The 22,815-nt window shown below is 52.3% G+C and overlaps 1 protein-coding gene and 1 long non-coding RNA gene across 48 annotated transcripts in view; one reads left to right on the forward strand and one right to left on the reverse strand.

Annotated features, from left to right (window-relative positions):
- The window catches only part of CELF4 (CUGBP Elav-like family member 4), a 314,667-nt gene that overhangs the window by 30,840 nt on the left and 261,012 nt on the right, over window positions 1–22,815 (forward strand). The window lies entirely within an intron of this gene.
- On the reverse strand, window positions 1,315–12,099 carry LOC147345916 (uncharacterized). The gene is made up of 3 exons (XR_015153714.1): window positions 11,191–12,099; window positions 3,834–3,925; window positions 1,315–3,455 (listed from the first exon to the last, which is right to left on the reverse strand). It is a non-coding gene; the product is annotated as an uncharacterized LOC147345916 (long non-coding RNA).

A 22,815-nucleotide genomic window follows, 5' to 3' on the forward strand; every position in this document is an offset into this window, starting at 1 on the left:
TTGTGTGCAAAGGCATCAGACTTGCCAGCTGGGGGTCAGGGGTCAGGGGTCAGGGCCCAGGGCTGCTGTCCTGTCTCGATGACTCACCCCCTGTCTCAGGCAGGTCACCACCTCGCTATGGCTCCGCCTCGGCCTCTGTGAATGCAATCGGAAAACCCCTGCCTGGCTAACCTCACACAGATGCTGTGACGCTCAGATTAGGGAGAGAGGTATAGGAAGCCACAGGCCCACGTAGGAGCCCACGAAGGCCATGAAGCTGGGACACCAGCTGAGCACATGGCTGCAGCCCAGGGCAGAGTGGGCAGCTGGGAAAACATGCAGAAGCCAGTCACGCTGCAGGCGAGGAAGAGTCCCTGGTGGTTCAGGCTCCGCCCCACCTCTTGCCCTAAAGTCTGTCTCCAGGGCTCCCTGAGCACTGGCAGCCTCAGCCCACAGGCCCACTGGCCTGTGCAGTGCTCAGCTTTCCCTGGGGAAGGCTGCTTGCTCCCATCCCCACCCCTCCCAGCGCCCCTCCAGGGAGTATCCTCCCACCTTCCCCCGTTGCTGCAAACAGCTGTGATTCAGAGAGAGTCATTGCCAAGGAAACCAAAAAAAAAAAGGAATTCCAGGCATGGGGGAAATTTCAACCACAAAGCAAGTGGTTCCAAAGGAGCATTGACAGCACCCAGGACGCAGCTTGGGGCTCCCAGCTTTGTCAACACTGTTCTCCAAGTACAGGACATATCCAGGACATACGCACAGGGGTGTGGGGAGGGAGAGGAATGTGTCCCCCAAGTGGAAATTAAAGTTATTGATAACATTTTGTTGTCATCACTTTTTAGCCACGGGGTCCCTGCAGCTACAGGAACTGAAAAAGAGCTGAGCAAAAGTTAGCAAGGGCCTGCTCACCAGCGGTGAATCTGGCTGTCCCTTGGGATGGCAAGAAGGGATTCAGATGACACCCGGCTCAGCCTGCACAGATCTCGCTGAGCAGGGCTCACCTAAGCTATCTCCTCTGGGTCTACCTGTCCTGGTGCCTGCCTCACCCTCTAGTGGGGTTCAGGGCTGGTTTGGATCCCACAAGCAGGACCTTGGTCACTTAGTGTCCCTTCTGAGCTCATAGCACATGTATACACTCAAAAAATTCACTCCTATAAATTATCCATCTATAGCCCATGCATGGGCTTCCCTGGTGGCTCAGTCAGTAAAGAATCTGCCTGCAATGTGGGAGACCTGGGTTCGAACCCTGGGTTGGGAAGATCCCCTGGAGGAGGGCATGGCAACCCACCCCAGTATTCTTGCCTGGAGAATCCCCATGGATAGAGGAGCCTGGCGGGCTGCAGTCCACAGGGTTGCCAAGAGTTGGACACGACTGAAGCGACTAAGCACAGTGCAACACAGACAATGTATGGGGCTTCCCAGGTGGTGCTAGTGTTAAAGAACTCACCTGCCAATGCAGGAGACATAAGAGATTTGGATTCTATCCCTGGGCCAGGAAGATGCCCTGGAGGAGGGCAACCCACTCCAGTATTCTGGCCTGGAGAATCCCATGGACAAAGGAGCCTGACCGGCTGGAGTTCATAGGGTTGCCAAGAGTCAGACACGACTGAAGCGACTTAGAACACACACACACACATGGCCCATGCATGCATACACAGGCATGCATGTGTGTGAGCAAACACACACACACACACACACACAGGAGTGTGCATGGCACCATATCAGGTGATGGGTTGCATTAACTTCTGTTATTCCCACTCTCATTCTATGCTAACATGATACGGTGAGTCAGGTCCAAGATCTCACCACGTGCATCCGCAAGTCACATGGGGACTCTCTTCTGGTTGACGAGTCTGCTCCTCAGAGCCTTGGGGCCACTGGTCTTCAGAGAACGGGAATAATTGCCTTCAGAATTTGTCCCTGATGGTGGCGTTAGTCTTATTTCTGTGATGACCAACTAGGAAAAAACAATGGAAACACTTAACTCAATAAGGTATATACTCTCTTATAGCTTTGAGTATAAAGAGTTGGGTTCAGCCTCATCCAAATCACACAGAGATGTTAGTTTGAATTCTAGAACTGCTGACTGTAGACAGAAAGGCTTGCCAGCAGGGTATTCCATCCAGGAGAAGGCTTGTGTTTGAGGAGGGAGCCACAGCAGCTGGCCCGGGCTGGCCGTCCTGAGTCCAGAGGGCAGTTTCCACCAGCCCTGCTGGGGGCGCTGCACCCCGACCCCCTATCGCAGAGAGTGTTGTGAGTGGATGAGCCCCTGCAGCTGTGGAAGGGGTTCTGCAAACACCCAGGCTTATGGGCTCTGTGAGGCGTGTCTCCACTTCTCCGAGGCTGAAACCATCCAGACAATAGGCCAGCCCGGGAAGTGTCTGTATTCATATTCAGTCCTCCGCCTTCCCTCCCCTCTCCTCCCCTCCCTCTCCTTCCCCTCTGGCCCTGGGGATGTATTTTGCATCCTTTAAATGATCTTGTTTATTCTATGTGTCGGAATATAGTTATCTGAATATTAATTATGGCTTTAGTGAAGTTCATCGGTTGAACGCAGGAATTGAGAATTCCTTCTTCACTTTCAGCCACCTGCTTTGATTTCTCTGTTTATCTGCTTGACTGAGCTGAAATCAGTTTCTGTAAGTGAAAGTCGGCTGCTTGGAGCAGATGTTTTCGCTCAGAAATAGTGTACAGTCTGCTATTAGCATAAGTAGCATGATGCTAATAAATAGAGGTGTGCGATGCTGGTGGCGGTGGGAGCCGAGGGACAGTGGCCAGCCCGGGGACAGGGCCTGAGCGCGGCCCGGAGGAAGAGCGAGCAGCCCAGCCTGGTTGCGGGTACCTCTCCGCCCCTGCCAACCCCGCCCTCCCATCCCCAGCACCCCAGATGCAGCCAACTGGGGGCCGATGATTAATGACGGCTAGGGCTGTAACCAAATTGTAGCGCCATTAGCACCAAGTCACGACTGACAACTAGATACATCATCTCTGAGGTTTCTATCCAGCTAACTAATTTAACTATGTGAATACGGGAAACGCGGCACTGATGCCATAAGGCAAATATTGCCAAAGCCGGGAGCCTGTCAGTAACGAACCGGAGGGGGAGAGCTCACCAGGACCCAGTGGCCACGTCCGTGGTCCTAGCGGGGTCAGCAGTTCTGTCTTTAAAAAAACTCCACCACATGCCCCATGGAGCTGGCTGGGGGCTCCACACCCCATGGGCAGTTCACAGTGGGGAGCTGGCCAATGGAAGCCCCACCTCCCAGATCGCCCCTTACTCCTTGCCCCCGCCCCAAGCCGGGAGATGACATGTTTCCTTCCAAGTCAGAGGATGACAGATTCCATCAGAGCAGCGCCTCTCTTCCTGTCCCCCAAGTTTTCTTCCTGTCTCTGCAGCTCCCCACTTTCTCCAGGAGAGGGACTTGCAGACACTTTGATGAGAAACAGGTGGGCCTCACGTTTCATAAGCACTGCTCCTGAAATAGTGAATGCAAATTGTTATCTTCTTTTCTGTCGTCTTCCTCTTCTTTTCTTTTTTTTTTTTTCTAACAATGAATCCCGTTTGAAATGTGCTGTGTTTGCTCATCAGAAGAGCCTTATAAGGAATCCTTTTAGAAAGGAGAGAATCGTCTGCCATGTGTATAGTCACCCTTAATTCATCTGGTTTATGAGCTGAGGGTTCCCACATGACCGTGTTTCTTAAAGCCACCCCCTGAATTACCAGGTGATTGGTTCTCTGAATCAGAAATCCTCACTCTGCTCATCAGCCCTACTGTGGAGGTCAACGGCTGGGAAGGTTTGGGAGCAGGAACATCCACTCCATGAGAGAAACTCTCCACCCTCAAATGTCTCACCGTCTACTCTGGAGGCTGAAGAACCAACCCCACAGGCTTTGTGAGGCTCAGCAAATCCGGCCCCATCCAGGGATGCGTCCACAGGATAACATCTGTGAAAGCAGACATTTCAGAAAATTCAAAGCACTGCATGAGCAAATGTGAGGTTCTGCCTCAAACCTTTATCCCCAGCCCCGGCTGCGGGGCGTGGTGTCTGGAGTGGCTGAGCCTGCTTGCTGGAAGGCTTCACGCTGGAAACGGCTACCCATACCAGTAAACTCAGAAGAAAGAGATGGCAACAGCCCAGACCGTTCTGGGAAATTTAACTTCCATGAGAGCGATCCAAATAATGAAGACGGGAAAAGGGACTTGGACGCCTGAAAAATTGTGGGGCACCCTTCTTTCCAAAGGATCCCAAAGACAGTAACTTTAGGTGATTCATAATCGTCCAAACAGACACTACATGCCCATGGATGAAGCACTTCCTCCTTCGCCAAGTTCTCTCTTCACTTTTCCCTCATGCATGATTTGTAACTGCCCAGTGATTGGGCTTCCTTGGTGGCTCAGTGGTAAAGAATTCACCTGCCAGTTTACTCCTTCAGGAGACCACCTGCAATGCAGGAGATGCAGGTTCGAGCTCTGGGTCCCCTGGAGAAGGAAATGGGAACCCACTACAGTATTCCTGCCTGGAAAATCCATGAGCAAGGACTACAGTCCACGGGTCCCAAAGGAGTCACACACAACTGACTACTCCACCGCCGCCACGGTCGGGTGGAACAGAGATTATCATCCCAACTGGCAGATGAGAAAACTGAGTCTGAGTCTCAGTGTCGAGGGAGAAGGGTAGTTATTTCCATAGGCAAAAGGCTAGGTTCAATTTTGTTAGAAAACTAACACTGTGTCACTCAATATTTTTTTTCCTGCCTTATCCTCCAGAAATAAAAAAAAAGTTAAAATCGTGACCAGGTACTTTAATCTGCTTGTCTCAAGTACAAAAGCACATATTTCCTCTGCGTCCCTCGAAGAGGCTGTTCTCATTTCCCTTGAAGGCTGGTTTCTTAATCTGAAAGCTATTCCAGACGTAAATGGGGTACAGTTTCCCCAAAAGAGAGCCTCCGCCCCCTCCATCCATTATTCCACACACCCTGGGCAGGGGTTACAGAGGTGACTGAGATTCGGTCCCTGCCCTCAAAATACCTACAAAGAAATCAAGTACAAAGCCTCATTTTCCCAAACTGCCACGGGAACACACGTTCAAAGTGCCGAGAGCATTCAGAAGAAAAAAAGGCCATCTCCTGAGGGATGGCTTGGGGAGCTGCCACACGGGGTGTCCTTCGATCTTGGCCTTGATGAATGGATATGATTGTGAAATGCGGAGATCAGCAGGAGTGCCCTCCACAAGGAGAAAGCGAGTTGAGTAACGGCGGGGAGGAGCCAGGGCCTGGCTGGGCCGGGCGACAGGCCCCTGGGTGGACCAGGCAGAGGGGAGCTGGCATGCTGGCGGAAGTGGTCCAAGGCAAGGAAGGCAGGCTGTCGTCCATGGGCAGACACCACACGCTCAGGCCTGGCTCAAGGAGATTTCCCAGGGTCAGCACGCCAGAGATGAAGGCGAAAGGCTAGAGGGAGGGCCCGAGGGGGCTGGCGTCACGGATCCGTCACCCCACAGTATTCAAAGCAGACCAAACCCTCCTGAACCCCTGTACTGCTCCGGATCCCTGGGTGCAGGGGCCTAGCTCCCCTTACTCCGTGCTGCATCCTACATCGTGAAAGCCTGATGGAACTAGCCCTCTAGCCCGGGCACAGGAGAACACCAACTCCATCATGGAAACCCTTCATTCCCCAACTTCTCCCCAGAGAGACCCTCTACCGGTTCCCTCCCACCCCACTCCCACACCCACCCCCAGAGTCTTCCACTTTCTTAAAGGTTTTGCCTTTAAAACAAACTGCTGTTATTAAATAAATAATTGATTCCTATCCCCATTTTTTATTAATCAAAGGCTAATCAGAGCTGCGGATCAGCACGTGGCAACCAGGGTTAGCCCCACGGAGTGGATATAATTCTCGCTAAAAGCAGCGAGGTGCTATTTTTGTTTTCCCTGAGCAGACTCATCAAGGGGACATGTGCAGTCTCCATTAGGCTTGGTGAAATACTGAGAAAGAGCTCGGGCCCTGGGGCTGCAGGTTGCCAAGCTCAGCCAGAGGGTCCACACCCTTCAGGGATCTTGGGAACGCAGGAGATGGCAGCCTGGGGATCCGGCTCCTGAACAGCGGGGACTAGCTGCTGGGAGAGAAGAGTTTTTGCCAACTTGGGAGGGTGTTCAGGACAGGCAACCCAGGACTCAGAACCTTCCTGGGCCAAAATTCAGGCTGGAACCTGGCCTGACCTGAGGCTGAGGGTCCTAGGGCCTCAGTCACCAGCTCCCCTCCCCCACCGGCTCCTGAGCTGAAAGATACCACTGGTAACTCAGGGTTCTAAGACCTGGACCAGATTCTTATCAGCCTTTTTTTTTTTTTAATCCTGCTGACTTCTTTCCTTCCCCTTTTTTCCTCTCTCTCTCTCTCTGTGCTTATTGATCCCAAACGAGGAAAAAGTCTATTAATCCTAAACCCACAGAAGATTAGAGATAGGGCCGAAAGGGCTTGTCAGGACAGAACCACGCAGGCATTATCTCCTGGGAAGGTGACCACGTCACCAGCAGGAGGAGGAAGGGGAACAAAGGAAGGGAAACAAAGAGTGGCTGCCCCAGAATGCAGATATGATCCATCCATCCATCCGGGTCAGGAATCCAGGGAGGGGTTGGGAAAAAAAAATCGGAGATGGCCATGCCCATCCCCTGGCATTCTCAAAGCATCTTGCTGTGCAGGCAGAGACGAGGTTTTCCTGTCCTCTGGGAACACAGAGAGTTGGGCTCTTGCCTAGGGAGGTCCACAATCAGGGACAGCCAGGCCCCTCCAACATGGGGACGCCTATTTGGGTCTAGGGGTCTGCGGGAGTAGCACTCGGCAAGGGTACTGAGGAGATGGGTGACCCACCAGAGACCTTAGCCAAGTTCCTGAACCCCTCTCTGCCTCAATTCCCCCCGTAAAACAGACACAATAATTGTCAGAACCTTAGAGGGTCGTGGTGAGAATTATTTGAGATTATCTGTAGGAAAAACCTGAGTATTCGTCTTATTATTAATAAATAGTCACTATTATACCTTCGTCTGAAGGTCCAGGAAAGAGTCTGGCCCACTGGCCTCTTTGCAAGATGGACTGGGTGCCAGCTAGGGCGGGGAGATGCGGTCTTCAGAGACAATACAACAGTTAAGCAGTGAGTCAGCTCTGATGTAACCAAAATCGTCTGGATCAGTGCACTGACTGTCATCCATTCTGTGATTGGACCCCATACTAGAAAACCCACAAGACTGTCTCCAGCAGCCTCCTGGGATCCAGCTGCATGTCTTAGCCCCCTGCAGGCCCCATTCAGCACTGACGGAATGAGAATCCCTGGAGGTGAGACCCAGACACTTGCATTTTTCAGCTGGAGATACTAGGACCGAGTCAAATTCCTGCCCAGACCCAATGGTTGCTGGGTGGCAGCTGAGTGCTGGACACCGCCCCCCTCAGGAACAGAATCTAGTTTCCTTTCCTGCAACCAGTATCATACCACAATCTGTCTCCAAAGGTCATCCCGACTTGTCCAGAAATCTGCCAGCTGTTTGCAAAGAAAATCCAAAAACCTAGGGCTTCCCATGCCTGGGGGAAGGTGAGGCGACCAGCTGTCTCACCTGCTGGAGTGTCTTTTCTCTCTTCCCCACCCCCCAGCCCTGCCCTCGTTCCTCTCCCCACTTTCCACCACGCGGGAGCAGGTGCTGGGTTCCTTGGACGTGCCCTTGTTGATCAGCTTCCTTCCTGCTGAGCCGCGTCCAGCCAGGTCTGCACTCCCCAAGGTCAGAGACAGTGTCTTCAAGCTCACGGGCACCTTCATCCCGTAGTCTGGGACAGGGCCCAGATAGAGGGGAACTCTGTTCCTCCCCACCTAGGATGCCGGAATTGTGATTATTCCCATTTTACAGATGAGGAGGCTGAGCCATTGAGCACGTGAGGAACCTGCCTTGTAAACACTGGGCTTGAGAACCTAGTTCTTAACTCTGTACTGCACCTCCTCCACGTGGGGTGTACCACCCTAGAGCTTCAGTTCCCTGGAAAAGCACAATTTGGGGCTTAAAAAGTAAAGGGATGAGCTAAGAGCAGATGGATTGTTTGTTGTTTATTACCTGCTTGAAACTGGGCTTCCCTGGTGGCTCCAAGAGTAAAGACTCTGGAGATCAGGGTTCAATCCCTGGGTCAGGAAAACCCCCTGGAGAAGGGAATGGCTACCCACTCCAGTATTCTTGCCTGGAGAATTCCATAGACAAAGGAGCTTGGCAAGCTACAGTCTATGGGGTCGCAAAGTGCTAGACATGACTGAATGACTAACATAAACACACACCTACTTGAAATTATGACACTTAGGCTTCAAGTTACCAATTTACAGAATAACAGCAAGAGAGGCAGCTTGCTACAGTGAAGGGAAACACTGAACTGGGAGATTGCGATGTTGAGGTTTTAAATCATTATTATTATAAGAATAACACACGCACATCGTAAAGACTGCAGGGGATACACAATGCAATGACATTCTTCCTCCCACTCGAGACCCCATCCCACTTGTCAGAAGGAGCCCTTTCCTGTGTATTCTTCCAGAAGTATGTCAAGTACAGTCAGGTAACGCAAACACACCCACAGACACTTTCTGTTGTGGAGACTGGGAATGTGTTCCCCACACCGTGGTGCACCTTGATGTCTGACTTCACAGTCCATCTCGGCTCTTTCCAGATGGACACTCATGTGGATCCACTGTATCACATCTAGTAGCTGTGAGTATTCAGTTGGGCTTTTCAGGTGGTGCTAGTGGTAAAGAACCTGCCTGCCAATGCAGGAGTCGAAAGAGACATGAATTTGATCCCTAGTTCAGGAAGATCCCCTGGAGAAGGGCATGACAACCCACTCCAGTATTCTTGTCTGGAGAATCCCATGGGCAGAGGAGCCTGGCCAGCTATGGTCCACAGCATCACAAAGAGTCAGACAGGACTGAAGCAACTTGGCACGCATGCCAAGTATTCAGTTATCCAGATATTCACTAATTTATGTGGCCAGGCCCCACTGAAAGACCTTTCGACCATTTCTAGTTCTGTGTTTTGTTTTATTACAAAGCACACTCAGTTGATATCTTTGTGTACATCAACTGCACACATGTGTGATTCCACCTGTAAAATAAATTCTTACAAGTAAAATGATTTCTGAGCATCCCACATTTGACTGATATTTGCTTCCAAAGAGATTGTACCAAGTTAAGCTCATGCTAAATCTTTTTTTTTTTTAATTCCTGTCTTCCCAACCTCCTTACTAACATAGTGTATAATCAGAAAATACTCCATATTTGTTGAGCCTTGGGTTTCAATTCCTGCCCTGACACTGACTAGCTATGAGGCCTTCAACAGTTCACTCTGCATTCAGGGCCTCAATTTCCCCACCTGTGAATTGGAGGTTGGATGAGCTGATCTGTAAGGATCCTTCTAGCTCTGTCTGTCTGATTTTAAGTACCTGCTGTGTGTTGAAACTGTCTGAGACCCATTAGTTCTCCGAGCCCAAAAGAATCTAAAACCCAGTCGAGGATTCAGGGGAACACACTCAGGGAAGATTTAAGGAGAAACATGTGACCTTCTGAAATCAAGCGTAAATTTGTGCTGTTTAGGCTGTGAGCTTCTAGAAGGTCACAGGAGAGTGACCAAGGGGCCATGGCTGGGGCAGCTCCTTGGAAGAGGCAGAACTTGCATGAAATGAGCAGGGCAGTGCCCGGATGTGGCCCCTTGGACAAAATAATAGAAAGCATTTTATCCCACCCCTACCCAGAGCCAGCCTGGAAAGCCAGCCTGTGTCCTCTCTTCCCCAGGAGCCCACAGTCTGCTTCTTTTCCCACCAAGAGCTGAAACTCAGTGAAATATCAGGGTTGTCTTGGTTCCAGTTCAGCGAGGATCCATTCCCATCTCAGCAGTTTCACTAAGTATTGTGTTCTTTGTGGAGACATGGCTTCAGTGTACTGTTCTAGGGGGAAGAAATTACTGCATATAAACCTTGATTAACCCAGGTTCTTGGAAAATGGAGGATTCTAATTAATTCTGTTTTCTGGGTAATGGAGGGTAAAAAAAAAAAAGTTTTCTGGAGGCTTGAGCTCCTCTCCCGCTTCAGTCAACCCAGGTGGGTGACCCTTCTCTGGTGCATGACTCGAAACCCCAGGATCCACACCTGTGGCCTCCATGGAAAGGCTTCCTATAGCCAGAGGGTCGCAAGATTGATTGATGGTGATGAGCTGATGTTAGGGAGCTCAGGTGTCATTTTTTGGCATTTGATGGGCTCTACAAAGCACAGGGCTTGCTATTTTTTTCTTGACGATTGTGTTCATTTGTAGGCGGACTGGCTCATCTTCCTGAGAAGGGGGTGGGGACGGTGGGAAGACCATTGCAGCAGGCTGAGGACTCTGCTAAATTGATGTTATGCCATTTGGGGCTTATATTCATTAAAAGTGTTAGCTATGGTTTGTTACAGCTCGAGAGGCTCCTGGTTCCAACTGGTCACTTATAAATAAGGAAACTGGGGCCCAGAGACACTGGTTTCTGAATTCAGGTGGTGACCTTTACAATTGGGCTCTTTCATGACATTTAGGTCACAGGACTTGTCCAAGGTCCCACACAGCCCATTAGGGAGAGAGTTTGGGGTTCAAACTATAGCCATCCTTCTATGGAAGCTTTGGAAGACACCAAAGCTTCACCCATGAGATCCCCAAGGCCCTGGAACCACCTTCTCCCTGGACTTTGGCACCGGTTTGTCAGACAGGGGGCCTGGAAGCCTATATTTCAAAGGACATCTGACACAACCCTGAGGTAGGCTGTGGGTGTGAAAGATACAGCTCTACAGCAAGCTGCTTTTAAGCTGCTTTCAAAGTAAAAAAAAAAAAAAAATCAGTCTTAAAGAATCATCCTGCTTTCCAATGTAAGTGGCTATACCCCCAAGTTACTTCCTTCCCCAAGTGCTGAGTCCAGAGGGGCCTCAAAAATCCAGAACCTTGCCAGCTTGCACAGGTCATAAGCAGACTCACAGCCAGGCAGATGCCACATCTCTAAACGGAATACTTACCTCCATAAAGGGGTGCTTGTGCGGTGACACCAAACGCCCCTCTGACACCCTTAAAGCCTGCCTCACTAAGACCAAATACCAACCCTCCGCCCCTCTGGGCGTGTGAGGGCCGTTTACCACCCTTCCTCCAGAGGTGGAAGAATCATTTCCACCCACCTACCTCCAGCGGAAACTCAGGTCAGCGGTGCTCAGACTTCAGGGCTCTTCAGAGTCCCCTGGAGGGCTCGTTAAACACAGATGGCCGGGTCCCTCCCCCTGAGTTTCTGATTCAATCCGTGGGTAAGGCCTGAGAACCTGCATTTCTAACAGATTCCCAGGTGAGGCCCATGGGCCCATATTGAAGGTCTGGGGCCACCCTTGGAGACCCGTGAACAAGAGAACTTGGGGAAAGGAGTGCTTTTTACTGTTCTAAATTTTGCAAAATGCGGGATTTATCTTAAAATAGTAAAAGTATGACTTTTCCCCTCCAAAACTATATCTTACAAATTTGAGCTTTGTTTGCCTAAGAACCTGTGGAAGTTTCAGGATATAGTATAGATCAACCAATCCCCAAATGAGCGCAACAGCTTATCCCCTCCTTGCCCCTCCCCCCCCCCCTCGCCTAAGAAAGGTCAGCTCCAGAAGAGAAACTGTAAAACAGTGGCTCCAGTCCACAACCTGCCTGCTCCCACCTGCTGGCCTCCACCTGGTCACAGAATCACAGAACCCCCACACACCCAAAAACAGAAGGTGGCTCCCACTCTCCTCCACACACCCCAGAAACCCAGCGACCGACAGCTCTGTCTTCCCAAGGCACAGCCGGTCCCGTCTCGATGTGGGGGTCCTCCCCTAACATGGGGCTATTGTCTGAGTTAGAAGGGACACACGAACACTGGGAAGGGCTGCCAGAAGTCCCTGACCCCAAATCGGAAGGGCCCGATGTGAGTTGCTGTGGGTGAAGACAGATGTTAAGGGGCATGAAATCTGAAGCGAGGGACCCCACCCCCCATCCATCGTCCCAGCCTGGCTGAGGCTGGTCCAGTGCCCGCGGGGCTCTGAACACACTAAGGGGGACGGGAAGCAGGAGCCACCCTGTGGCCGGCTCAGGAGGAAGGGAGAGGCCGACAAAAACAACAGAAGGGTGGTCCGAGGAGCTAGTGGCACCGAGGTGGGGAGGAGAGGTTCTAACAAAGAGAAGGAGGAGGGGGGCTGGGGGCTGGAGAGCAGGAGAGCAGGATCCCAGGGAGAGGACGGGAGGTGCAGACAAAAGAGAGCGCCAGGCCGCCCCAGCGCCGGACCAGCCCGCGCGCGAGACTCCGCGCCACCCCGCCCGCCTGGGCCCCCGGGGTCTCCCCGGCAACCCGCTGGGGTCACTGACGCTGACCGCCGGGGGCCGCAGTCAGAGCGGCGCGCGGGGAGGCCCGCGCAGGAGACGGCTCCGCACCCCCAGGGGGCAAGGCCCGGCGGCGGAGGGGTGGGGGGAGCCCCGTCTTTTCTCCGCTCCCTCCCGCCTCCCTGCCCTTAATGGCTCCGTAATTGATTGGCCCCGCGTCCTATTTTCACCGCGGGCGGCCGGCGCCAGAGGTTGGCTAATATCAATATTTCCCGCGGCAGCTCCGCGGTGTGGATCCTGCTGCTCCAGGCCGCCCCGCCGGCCACCGAGAATTTACCTTTGGTTTCAAGAAGAAGTGGGAGCTGAGTCAGGGATTAGGGCTTGTCGAGTCAAGTCAACACAAAAAAATTTTTTGAAATGAGGAGGGGGGGATGGGGGGAGACATTCGTCAAAGCGGGGAGCAATCGCGACAGCCTGGGGTTAATTGTGGGAAGGAGGAGGGAGGAGCAGGAGGCAGAGACCGGCGGGGAAGGGAAGCGATGAGTGAGGGGGGAGAAAGAAAGAGATTTTAAAAGGCGAGACTCCTTACTCCTGGGGTTGGCATTGAAGCCATTTTCCTTCTTCCCACCCACCTGGTCACCATCCACCCCCACCTCCAGCCGGCAACCCCACGGGTAACCCCTCCGCAAGACTCATTTCCTTACCTCTTTCCCTTCCTTACCTCTTTCCTTACCTCATTTCCTTACCTTCCTTACCCTCCTCCATAATATTATCTGGCCCTCCTTTAAGTGGCATTTTTTTTTTCTCCAGCCAGATGAGACTCATTCAAGGCAGAGAGAGGAACCAACATTATGGCACACAACATGTGGCTGTATGCCAGGCACTGTGCCTGGTGATCACCAAAAAGTGAAAGTTAAGTTGCTAAAGTTAAGTTGCTCAGTCGTGTCCGACTCTGCGACCCCATGGACTGTACCCTGCCAGGCTCCTCCGTCCATGGGAGTTTCCAGTCAAGAGTACTGGAGTGGGTTGCCATTGCCTGGTGATCATCAAATAGTGGCTCATTTAACCTCCTCAGTAGCCCCAGAAGACAGGTTTCTTGGTTCCCGGGGCAAGTCTGACTCCTCCCCCAGCCCCAGCCCATCCACAGCACCCAGCGCAGACTGTGTAACTCAGAGGCACTAAGAGTCTATTGAAAGACAGTTGAAAATACAAACGAATATGGCAGTAACGGTAGGGCAGCCACTGTGGACCCTCAGTGAGCCTGAGTGAGTTGCCCAAAGTCACACGCTCTCCTCTTCATCACTCCTCCTCTCCAGTCTTCACCTCTTGCTGATTGATAAATTGTAGACGACTGATCATCTAATACATTAATACACTCCGTATTAAAGACAGTGTAGAGACTCAAGTTTTACACGGGGATGAAGGACCGGAAGGTATTAGTTGCAAGAGACACGGTGAAACAAAGGGTAGAGGAGCCGAGAAAGCCGTGTCAGGTGGGGTCCCCCTCAGCAGGCCACGGGGTCTCAATGTCTCCCCAGGACTCATTTTGCTTGCTGCCTAAGCTGCAAGAGTCAGCTGATGAGCATCCTGTGATGGGCCCGAATTTCCCAGAGCCAAGCTGGGCCAGTGCCTGCCAGCCGGTTCCCCCAGCAGTGGTACTCCTCCTCCTGAAGCCGGCCTCCCCAGCCTGGGTCAAACTTCTTATCCTTGGTCAGGACTGCAGGTGTGTAGCTCAGGATCCCAGGGCTGGGGGTGGTGGGGGCGGGGGGTGGGCAGCCCAGGAGTGGGGACACACGACAGGCACAAGTGGTAAACGATGGAGCTTCCAGGCCGTCACCCTGCAGGGGAGGTAGGCGGTGTGAATGGACTTTCTGATATCCCAGAAAAACATCTGGGATTCCTCTGAGCCCTGCTCCTGGCCCCCAAAGAGACTCAGAGGAGTGTCTAGGACGATTCCAACCTTTCCTTTTTAGAGATGCCTGACAAATGAGCCTCTGAAGACTTCTCCAGATCCATGGGGTCTTCATGTCTATGCCGGCTCCCATCCAGAGTCCTGAAGGGTCCAAACCTGCACGTGTCCCTGGCCACACGGTGAGCCGCTCAGGAGATCAGAAAGAAAGGCACAGTCCCCACCCACCACATTCTCAGTCTAGGTAGGGAGCACAAATCTGTCCACTGCCAAGCAATTACGGAAGAATACAAGGAGGTGGCAAGGAACCTTGTCCTCTGGTTCTTCACACTTGAAATCATGCAGTTCGGAGACAGAAGCTCTCCGTGTGGCTGGCCTGATATGGGAGGGTTTTGTGGAGGAGGGTGAACGGGGAAGCGCTAAACACAATGCTGGAAACTTGAGGAGGTTCAAACTGATGGATCAAACCTCGGAGACTGGATTTCGCCTGCCCAGGTGGGCTCACAGAGGCTGGAAGGAAGAGAGTGATCAGAAATACCGCCCCAGGTCCTGGCGTGTCAGCAGATTCACTGTGAGGGTCGGGACCACTGAGATGGCCTGGAGCTCTCTCAAACAAACAGTCCTGCACCTGTTGACAATTCCTCTGCACCCCTTCCTCAGCTTTCCTGTCAGCCTCCCTGTTAATGTGAAAACGATAATGCATTTTCCAGGCTCACTTCATCATCCCCCTGCAACACACTCACGTGCACACATACACAGCTATCTAGTCGGACCTAGCAGAGTCTCAGCAGAGAAGCGACTAGATGTCCCCCCTGCAATTGACTTCTTTGTCCCAATCTCAGTCCATGTCCCATTTTGCTCCAGCTGGGTCCTGGGCCGGGACTGGGAGCTCAGGGAGATGCAGGATTTCATCTTGGAGCTCACATCTGGCACAGAATAGAAGCAGAGAAGAAGCTGGGATGTTCAGTGTGCTAAGAGATAGGATCTGTACAACAAGGGCAGGGATTTAGGAACAAGAAGGACTGTAGGGGTCAGAGAAACTGGGACTTAGGAGCTACCCTTTAGCAAGGCATCACCAGGTGTGCTGGCTTCTATGATCTCATTCAGTCCTCGAATTTCCACCGGGAAGGAGGTCCCATTTCCTTTCTCTGGTTACAGATGCAGAAACAGGCTACGGGAGGTTAAGAGCACAGGTTAGTGGCAGAGATGAGATTTGACCCAGGGCTACCAACTCAGGAGCCCCATCTCTTAAACTCACCGGGTACTGAGGGATGACAACCAGCTATACCCAGAGGTGGTAGAGAAGACATCAAAAGTGCTTCTGTGACTTAAGAAAAATGGGAAGCTGGAGTCTTCTGTGTTCCAGAGGGTACGTGAGATGGCATCCGGCTCTCTGTGCCTGTCACTCCTCAAGCCCTCCCGCCTGCTTGGCAGGATGAAGGACAGGCTTTCAGAGCAGACAAGAGAGGCCAGGGTCACCGCCGGCAAAGGCACAGCCAGCACAGTTCCTGCCGCCTAGACGGGTGCTCTGATCCTCCGCTGGAAATGTCACGCGGGAGACCGGCAGGCTCTGATCTTCAGAGAGCTGTGGAGCATCTGTGATGACATGTGGGCATCAGGATTTGCATATTTATTATAGATAAGCTGTCAAAATGTATGTTGTCAATTTCACCTTATACTCCAGATTTAATGGTGTGCGTAAAGGACAGAAAATCTTTAATATTAATATTAATATGATTTTAGATTATAAGACCGCATTGTAGATATCAATCAGCCAACCCTTAAGGACATGTCACTCAAGTTGATATAGTTTATAGAAAATTAATGTAATCCATCCTGTATGATCTATTACAGGGGGGCATGAAGAGAGAGAAGAATGTGTGTGTGCTTGGGGCAGGGGGGCTGGGGGGCCATTATTACTCATCCACAGTTTTCCACACGTGCTAATTTGTGTTTGTGCCTGAAACATCAGAGGGGGGACATCCGCATATTTTAGGCTTGGCACAGACCTCAGAAATCAGCCATGCCAACTCCTTCGCTGTGCTGTGAGGAAGCCAGGGGAAAGACAGGGCCACAGTCACTGGGTGACTTGGTGGCAGAGGTGGGCTAGAGCCAGGCTTTGTGATGGCCAGCCCTGCCTTTCTGCCCACTCTGTGCCCTGGGCTCCAGAAGTGGGAGAGGGTCATTGGTGGAAGCCCCAGAGCTCCCTGGTACACTCCCATCCCATCCCCAGCACCCAAACCCAGTGTGGGACGCTGCCTGGGCAAATGGTCTCTTAAATTGTTTCAAAGGATCCCAAAGTACCCCTGATCCTATGAAGGACTCATCCACATGACCTGGGGCCTGAAGGGCTGTAGAAATGTGATTGTAGATGGGCCAGGAAAGCCCCCAAGTCCCAGTGCTCACTCACATGCATCCCAACACCTGACGCCTTGGCATTGACCCTCTACTTGTTCAAACCCTGGACTGAACATTCACTAGCGCCGTGGCAGCATGATGGGGACCAAGTGCCCCCAAGAAATGTGTGATGTCATAAGACTCTTGCCTCCGAGTGGGAAGGGATGATCCCAAAGACGTTGTAAGATTGGGCCGAAGCCTCTGCCCTAGCCCAGGTTTGTGCCAGCAGCTCTAGGCAGCCCCGAGATATTTGAAAAGGGTTTTTGGGTTCCAGGGAGCCGGCCAGGCTAGAAGGTATGAACAGAGAGGACCAATGACCTCTAGGCTCCTGCTCTGCTCTCAGTTCCTGTCAACCACCTGCCCACCCAGGCCCAGCTCGCTTCAATTATTCAGGGAAAAAATCCAAAGTCCATCACCCTCCACCTGCCAGGTCCATAGGTAACCTAGAGGCCTTCTGTACCAGAGAAACCAGGTCCAAAGCCAGATCCAAAGTTCTCTAAAATGCTTTAACACACTGGCTGACCCCACAGTCCTCCCTGGGCCTTCTTTTCTATGCCCATAAGATGTCTTCTGAAAAGTACAAATGCCCAGAGCACTCTGGGGGGCTTTCTGCAGCCCCCAGGCCCGGGTCTCTGCACTGCTGGCCTTTGATCAGGAAGTGGGCAGAGAGGAAAAGCTGCTACTTGGAGCTTGGGCCAAGGGAAGGGGTAGCCTATTCTTCTGGGGTCAGACTCAGCCAATGTAAGTGCCCAGGGAGTGAGGGAAGAGAATACAGACCTGGCGAGATGAGGGATGGTCCCCCTTCATGCCCAGGATTTCCTTGGGCGCTAAAGATCTCCAGAAGCCCTGGTCTTACCCAAGGAGGTGGGGGCAACAGCATCTTGTTGCCTGAGTATCCACTGAACCTCCTCCCCTACCCCGGGATTCTCCGGGGTTTCAAGAGAACACGTGGTCTCCCAACAATTGGCCGGCCCCTTCTGGTCAGTCCCCGGTTCCTGCTCAGGCCCCCTGACTCGCTCTCCCTCTTGAGGACAGGAAGCAGGAAAGTCCAGGCCAGGCTGGTTCATGACCACCAGAGCTTACATGCATCCACACTTCTTATCTGTAGTGAGACAAGGCCTGGCGGGGCTCCATAAATCACAGCAGCGCAGAGGGCGGGTGAGGCCCAGGCCAGCTGGGGGGACACTTGCAGTGAGCATCCTCGGTGACCCCTAATGGACCCAGAGAGCCAGACCCGCGCTGGGCTGCCCACAGATCTCAGCATGTTATTTACATACCACTGCAGACTGACGAACACCTGAAGCATTTTTCATTCTGTTCAAACTACAAAAGCCTCCTCGGGTACCTCTGTGTTCGTGCTTCTACACAATAGCAAAATGCTGATAGGAGAATTTTTTTTTTTTCCTTTTTTAATCTTCCACTGAAGCCTCCAAGAAAGATGACCCACGGAAGGGGGAGAAAGGAACGAACAAGCCAGAGGAGGGCATGGCGGCTCCAAACCTGCTTCTTTTCTCCTGGGAAATACAGGGAGGGTTTCAGTCTGGGAGAGTGTGGCCACCCCTAACTCTGTCAGCTCAATTCACCCCAGCCCTCTCTGGGTGAACCTGTCAATTCACCCAAGCCCTCACTGCGAGGCAGCATCTTCTGGGTCCTGGCTGTTAAAGGTTTAAAGCTGAGTGGGTGGGGACAGACCCGAGTGTCCAAGAAGAAAGGAAAATAAGGTGGGATTCAAAGAGCACCCCCTCCTCCATCCCCGTGGTCAGACCCTTAGAGGCTGCCCGCCTCTCTGCGGGCTCCTAGCACCTCCCACTAGAACTAACAAGAGACAGATCTTGGTTCCTTCATCTCCAGGATTCTTCACCTGAGGCTCTCAGTCCCCTGGGGAAGGGAGAAGCCATGATCAGTTTTCAGGGATCCAGTCCTCCCCTCCAAAACTGTATGCAAAATGTCTTGTCTGTGTGCATAGCTTGTGGATACATTCACGCACGTGCATGCATTAGGCCCCTTTTTCTAGGAAGAATGCCTTCAGCGTCCATCAGATCCTCACAGGGCGAGAGTCGCCTCTGAAGCATTAAGAAACCCACTGGGCTGCCCCGACGCTGCTCAGCCGTGGAGTCAGGGCCTCCTGAGGAAGTGGACTGCCCGGCAGGGCAAAGCACACACTGAGGCCCTGCACTTAGTAGATCAGACTCCAGCCCGAACAAGATGGCCCGGGGCTGGCAGGGTCAGTGTGCTCTCCCGGCCCCAGCAGCCATCAGAGGTCAGGGGGCTCCCTGCCCTGGAAGGGAGGCCAGGAGGGCATCCAGGCTGGCTGTGGCTCTGGGCACGTGGGTTCCTGGCATCTCTGGTCTTCCATCCCCCGTTGCCTGCTTAGAGGTTATTTTCTCTCCCTGACCCTGTCTGTGTATTTCTGTGTCACCAATATCTGTTTTATGTATTCTCGGGCCCCCTTTCCTCCATTTCCTCCATTAATACTTCTCGTTCAGGGCAGGATAAATAGGGTCATAATCACACCATAAAGTGAGCCATGGGCTGTGTGTCGCTTATTGCCCAGGGGTCTGCTAATTGGAATTTATAAAGTTCAATAAAAACTATAATCCAATAAGGCCTGAAACTCTTCTTCATTTATCTTAGGGGTAATATTCAGCCTACCCGCCCACCCGCCTGCCTGCCTGCCAGCCAGCAGTGGGAGGCCGGGGAACAGCCACCAAAAGGACCTTCCCCAGGGGCCACAGAGTCCCCAGGAGTGGCCAGCACTGAGTCAAGAGCTCGGTGGCCAAGCAAGGGAGAGTGGAGGGCCTGATGGGGCCCTGTGATGGCCATGCTCTAGAGGCCTGGGGACCCCCACAGTCCTAGCATTGTCTCTTGCATCATTACAAACTCTCCCTCAGTTACGGCCCCCACCTAAGCTTGTAATTGCCCTCCCCCATGCAAACCCCCCTGAAAAGCCTCTGGGAGACTCAGGGGGTCTGCTTCAAGGAGGCCTATGTAAGGGTGATGGATCTGAACCTGGGATTGCAGGTGCCGTCCCTGGCCCCAGGGTGTCCACAGAGCAGGAAGTCATCACACCGTGTACATAGAGCTATGTTCCGTCACCCAGTTGTGCTCCATCAGGCACCCATGACAAGCCGTCCCTCACTCCCTACCAGTGAGGGAGGCAAGTGAAAGTGGAGAGGAGGTGTCCCCAGCCCCGCTGGGGAGCTGGACCCAGAGACACTTAAAGGAGTGTGTTGGACAAGAGGGTGACCAGTTGTCCTGGTTTGCCTCAAACTGAGAAGGTCCCTGTACATGTGACATTCTGTGTTCAAGGTGCAACAGAAAAATGTGACTAAAGAATGATCCTTGAAGTGGGCTGAGTGGTGGAGAAACCCAGTGGAGCTCACCTCTCCTGGGCAGTTCCTGGGAGGATCCGGCCGGTCCCTTTCTGGCAGCCACTCTGAGAACAATACCCTTTTCCCCAAAACACCTCCTGCAAAAACTGTGGTTTCCCATCACCTCCCAGGAAGCCCTCATTTAAAACCTAGAGTGTATTTCCTCCAGCAAAAACGCACATGAGCCTGAATCCCAAATGCAAACAGCTGGCCTCTTGCTGGACATTCTGAGTGGTGAGAGGGAGCAGGGCACTCAGCCAGCCAATTCCAGCCTTCCAACACGGATAAGGGGGGAGTCACTCATTTTCAGAGCATTCCTGGCTTGCTCACGGATAGGTGGAAGACAGAGACCTCCAAAACCAGCTGCCCCGCCCTGGTCCCCATGCTGGGATGAGATGTGTATGCATGCGTGTGCACCCCAGTCCCCATGCTGGGATGGGGTGTGTGTGCATGTGTGTGCACATGCGTATGTGAGGGATGTGTGCTGGGATGGGTGTGTGTGCATGTGTGTGCACATGCGTATGTGAGGGGTGTGTGCTGGGATGGGGTGTGTATGCACACGCATGTGTGAGGCGGCCGTGATGCCAAAAGGAGAACGCACAGTCCCCACAGCCTCTCAGGCCTCCGCAGTCTCACATGGAGACGATACAGGCCTGTGATTGTCCTAACACATCCCCCGAGGGAGGGAAGGTTGGTCAACAGGTGAAGTTGCTCAGGTGCCAAGCTCTCTGCCAAGGGCGGTAGGAGGATCCCACCACCCACGTCACGGCCACTGCAGCGTGAGCCGCCCTTTCCGAGTCGAAGGCCTTCATGACCAGAAGTTTAACGGAAAGCTTTGGAGCCAGATCTGCCTAGGTTCTAAATCAGCTTCCTGCCTTGTCTATGATGTTTAGCCTTGAGTCAGTCATTTACCAGCTCCACCTCTCAGCTCTTACAAAATGCTGACTGCAGTGCCTGGTCCACGTGTAGTTAATTCTAGCTACTGTTGAGGGTCATTTATGTTTTGTGTGAAATGCCAAGTGGGATAAGGGTTCATCTGTGGCCACAGTCAGGGCAGCCCCTGTCTTCCCCTGGGCTCTTTACTGGCCAGGAGCCAGGTTAGGGTCAGCATGGGGATAGAATGGAATGAGGACTGGAGTCATCTAGGTATCTGACTTGGACTTTGAGATCAAGCAGGAATTCCAAGAATTCTCCAAGTGTTGGAAGAAAGATCCAGATGGGTGGAGACAGAGTCCTCCAGCAAAGGAAATCTGAGTACACAGGCCTGGAAGGGAGTAGAAGGGACGGCCTGGTGCACCAGGAAGGCAGGGTCTGGGGGCCCTGTGTTTAGGGTAATGGGAAGTCAGGGAATGTTTGTTTGTTTTTGTGGAAGAGGCAGTTTGCCATTTGGACCAGGAAAGGTCTAACACACCCGAACCCCACCAATCCATCTTCAGCCTCCCCGACCTCTTCCCTTCATAGCCTCAATCATTCATTCATTCATTCATTCACTCCACCAAAGTGTATCGAGTGCCTCCAGGTACACTGTCCGATCCAGGTAGCGGGGGCCGAGTGCCTGCTTTCCTACGGGATGAAGTACTCCCATCCCGTCTGGGTCTGCCTCTGCCCTGGAACTCTTTTCTCCCCTCCACCAGTCCAGTCCATCAGGCAGGGCTGAGGTCCCTCACCCACTTTGTGGTCATCACCTCTGCTCTCTTCTTGCTGGAGAAACGAGAGCAACAACATCCCAGGCCTGAGCAGGGCCCAGCAGGGAGGGCAGCTCTCCACCTTGAACGTCCTCAGTTCACTGCCGAGGTCCTGATCCAGCACCAGCCTTCGTTCCTATCCCTTAGGTTGGGTCTGCTCTGTCTCCAGGGCAGACCATGAGCTCCACAAAGCAGGGGCCCTGCCTCCCTCCAGCGTTAGGGTCCCCATGCTACCTCCTTTTAGCTGCGAAGATAAAAGACCCACACTTAGGCCCCCAGTGGAGGATGGGCCGAGAAATGTCAGTCTGTCTCAGTCCTGTGCAGGAAGCCTGGGTCTGCAAGAGACGGGAGAAGGGAGAAAGCCCTTAATGGGATGGGGTCCTCCAGGAAGGAGGCTGGGCCAGGGAGAAGTTTGGGGGGCAGAGAGAAGCAAGTGGCCAGGGAGGAGAAAGACTTGTTGCATCAGAAAGTGGTGAAAAGCAGAAAAAATAAAAAGACTAAGGGGAGCCACGGGGGAGGCGAGAGGAGCGTGATCTAAACCACAAATCCACCTCCTCCCGGCTCCGGCAGGCTTCACCATACTGTAAGACCCACTGCCGAACAGCAAGCCTGCTCGATGACAAAGAGAGATAATTGGTTCTCATGCAGATTTAAGCCCAAAGTTATCAAATAATAATGGCACGCAGAAAGAGACACAGGCAAATGGGCCTGGAGTGCCCGCTTCTTCCAGGGGAAGAGATTTGTTCAAAGTATCTAAATTATGCTCCTGCAATGGAACAGGGAAATGGCGCATTTTTTTTTTTTTTAAGATTTTTCTGGTACTGCTTGGATACATTTTTAAAAGTTCTTTTATAATTAGGGCCGTAATTTATATAATTTATTTTAAAAATATCCTTTTCTTAATTTCCACCCGGTCCAGTTAAAGTTGAACTGAAAAGCCCAGAGTAAATGATTTTTTTAATAAAACCGTTTAAAGGAGCCCCAACCTGAAGCGAAATAGATATGTGGATTTTCAGAGGAGAAAGGAAAAAAAATCACATATTGAAAAAATAAATTTCCTAACCCATTTTACACTCCAGATTTTATTACCACCGGAAGGTTTTTAAAATTC

The sequence above is a fragment of the Bos grunniens genome, chromosome 24 (genome assembly GCF_055505025.1).
Source record: "Bos grunniens cultivar Pamir isolate PY7600 chromosome 24, Bosgru_T2T1.0, whole genome shotgun sequence".
In the NCBI taxonomy this organism is placed as follows: domain Eukaryota; kingdom Metazoa; phylum Chordata; class Mammalia; order Artiodactyla; family Bovidae; genus Bos; species Bos grunniens.